Raw genomic sequence first — 3432 nt, forward strand, 5'->3', positions numbered from 1 at the left:
TAAAAATTACAAAAAGATATCCGCTAATACGACTCGTAAATATGCTCGGAATTATAAAAAAACGCCAGTCAGAGGCGAAAGGAAAGCAATAAGCCTAATAGTACAGTGCTGAGCGAGTGCGAGAGCGACGGCAGCGTCGAAAAGAAAACGAGAAAACGGCGCAAGGCGAGCACGTAGCTTCTCCATCGTTCGTACAGCGGCCGGTGACAGCCCAATCGTCTACGGAACACATACAGACGTCGTTGGAAGGCGATACAGGAGACAGTGTATAATATGAAGATGAACGACAGCGTGGCAGCATCGCCAGACGAGTATGTATCGCGACTACCGAATATCGTCTTGTTGTCAACCGGCACCGACACATCAGGCAACAATGCGAGGGTATCGATGGAGGGTGCTACGATAGACTGCGCGGATGTTGTTGCCGAGGTTAATTAGCCACGAGAGATCCACCGATGGATAATCGTTGGAGAGCGGCGCGTGCCCACTTCGCCAATGCTATTTAGAGCGAACGAGTTCCGCTTTGCGTGTAGTGTGTGCGACCGCTTATGGTTTAAGCACGATTTGAAGAATGTTAAGACTAGACACATCGTACTGTACGGCAGAGGCATTCCCCGATGATACGGTCTCGGAGTTCGTCGCATGCAGCAACTGTGCTAGGAGTCGTATGTCTACAGCTCGTATGTATCGAGTTTAGATCCTTGGATTTGATACAGTGTGAGGTGTACGCGTGCTACTTCAGCTACCACAGGCTCTTGCTGCATGCGATAAACGGCATGTTGTATAGACCCTGTAACCATTATACTCCTCTGTGTAACAATTTTATTAAAGAGATTGATAATTAAATTACATATTAAAATACCAAACATTTGTTATCATGATTTCATCACTACGTTTTCACGAAAAATTTAAGGCGCGGACCAGAACTGCGCCTACCCCATTTCTTCCTTTCAACCGAAATTTTTGTCCGAATGTCAGCAGTGCGAACTTTCGTTTTTTGTCGCTTTTCATTTGAAAATTGTGACGAGTATTGAGTGGTAAGTCTGGAGTTTTTACATAACTGGTCATTTTATTACGTGAAAAGTGGTGAAAATCAAAAATTTCAATCATCGATATCTGAATTAAATTTTCTTCAAATGTTTTGTCATAAATTTCTTTCTCAATATTGCAAATTTAACTGTTTTGCGTTTTTTGACTAGGAGCCGAGTAAAAACTTTTAGTTTATATTTCCCCCAGTCACATAATTATTTAAAAAACAAATATCACATCTGAATTCAAGCTGGTAATTTCCAGCATGGAACTTTTTTCAACTATTAAACGGACCACAAAATTTTTTCACTTTCCGACGCTTTTCGAGGAATACTTTGTATATGTTACGGTAAATGTGATAAATCGGTGATTATGCATAATCACCGGATTTATATCGGTTATTATGCAATTTGGCCGACCAAAACAGTAGGTGATTATGCATTTTAACGGCGGTTTGCAACAATTACCAGATACATCACATTTACCGTAACATATATACACGGCACCAACGTATCAGTGTTATCAAAATTAGTGCTCCGTGATAGAGTTTTCTTCTGGAAAGTGAATTCTGGTCTGGTCTGGCTCCATGACGTAAAAAGTTTGGGAACCACTAATCTAGATGCATTTCATGTACTTTATTAACGTGGCACTACCTATCGGTGAGAATTCAGACTATTTCTGTTGTGTCAAAAAAATCTGACTGATAAGTCTAAGGGCGCAAACCGTACTCCGTCGATTTGGTGATTCGGTTATGATTTTTTAAAATGCGTCCAAATTTATGGGACAGCCGGTTTTCTGTCCGTTTCAAGAAGTATCACTGAAATCGAGAGTTTTCTTTCACAATTTAGTTTGGGCCAAATTATTATCGAAAACAACAACTGACTAACCGATTATCGAAATTGATTCAGTAATACTATGTACATGAATGAATGAACGCCAGAACTTTGACACTGGACTTATCCCGTTGCCGAAATCTCTTCCAGCCCAGCTTCATGGTGGAGTCTGGAATATAATACTGTGTACAGCAGCCTATATTTAATCACACCTTTAACCCTTTCCAGCTCAGTGTCCAGTCTGGGCACACCTAAAAATTCCCTTTTCAAATACTGAAAATAAACGATAAATAAAATGAAAATTAGTTTTTTTAGGGATTACTTTGAACCTTATTTATCAACACCAGATAACAGCACCACACCAGCCGATCCATACTTTTGGCCCGTGTTTATTTTTTGAAAACCCTTATATTGGATTCAAATTTCAAAGAAAAAAATTTTTTTGGATATAAAAAGGATTTCTGGGGGAAAAAAAAATTCTATGTTATTTTGTTGGCTGTACACCAGTTCTAACTTTTTACATTGAAAGCTTGCCCAAAAACGAGTCCCGAATCCAAGGTGAGCCCTCTTTGGGCACACCCACAAAATTAAAACGATAAGTGCAATCAAGGAAACAGTTATTTTCCGGATGTTATGCTGAGGTGAGCTCGGAAAGAAAAGTCATCACGTCTCCGCCGGGACTCGAACCCAGGCCCTCTTGCATACCGGGCAAGCATGCTACCATCTACACCACTGGAGACACATGAATCTGCCTTCCAAATTTCACGCACTGTGTCGTGAGGCGCTGAAGTAGCCTCACGACACAGTGCGTGAAATTTGGAAGGCAGATTCATGTGTCTCCAGTGGTGTAGATGGTAGCATGCTTGCCCGGTATGCAAGAGGGCCTGGGTTCGAGTCCCGGCGGAGACGTGATGACTTTTCTTTCCGAGCTCACCTCAGCATAACATCCGGAAAATAACTGTTTCCTTGATATCTCTGGCTGAGAAAAAAGCCATCTAGATAAGTGCAATCTTTACAATCGTACTCCTCTAGGCGTGAATAGACTGAGAAAGGTCTTGTTTCTTTAGTTTGGCACGTTTTTGAGTCGCTTTTAATTAGTCATTTGATTAGTCCCCTATTTTTAGTTTTATAGTCAAAGAAACCTCTCTCAACACCGCCACATTATCATTTGCGCATAAAAAGAAACGATTGACAGCTAGGGTTCACAAATATTGTACTTGGACGATTTCTCTCCCTTCGTATTAGTGATTTACATCCTTTCAATTTTTTTTTCTCTATCGTCCGTTGTCGGCTACGTGAAGAAAATTTACTTCTTTTTTTTGGCAATCACTGTACAATGAACCCGCTTCACTGCCATTTTTCTTCCATCCGCCGTTTTTCATGTCTCTTTGAATGGAAAATTTCTTGGCTTTGACGCAAGCGAAAAAGTTGATTTGATTGAGTCAATATTGCCTTTTATTTTCTTACTATTATTATCCGTTTTCGGGTTGTTCCTGACGCATCTCTAACAGGCATAAACAGCTGAGAAGCTTGCGTTTTTCATACCATAGCAAAACCGTGGAGAAGAAAG

At 40.7% G+C, this 3432-nt stretch overlaps 2 non-coding genes across 2 annotated transcripts; one reads left to right on the top strand and one right to left on the bottom strand.

Annotated features, from left to right (window-relative positions):
- Positions 1-2528: 2528 nt before the first annotated feature.
- Positions 2529-2602, bottom strand: TRNAT-GGU (transfer RNA threonine (anticodon GGU)). Its single transcript has one exon. It is a non-coding gene; the product is annotated as a tRNA-Thr (tRNA).
- Positions 2603-2697: 95 nt separating this feature from the next.
- Positions 2698-2771, top strand: TRNAT-GGU (transfer RNA threonine (anticodon GGU)). Its single transcript has one exon. It is a non-coding gene; the product is annotated as a tRNA-Thr (tRNA).
- The last annotated feature ends 661 nt before the right edge of the window (positions 2772-3432 follow it).

The sequence above is a fragment of the Pholcus phalangioides genome, unplaced genomic scaffold (genome assembly GCF_987345545.1).
Source record: "Pholcus phalangioides strain wild (caught in Gottingen) unplaced genomic scaffold, Ppha-v1.0 ptg000007l_1, whole genome shotgun sequence".
NCBI lineage: Eukaryota > Metazoa > Arthropoda > Arachnida > Araneae > Pholcidae > Pholcus > Pholcus phalangioides.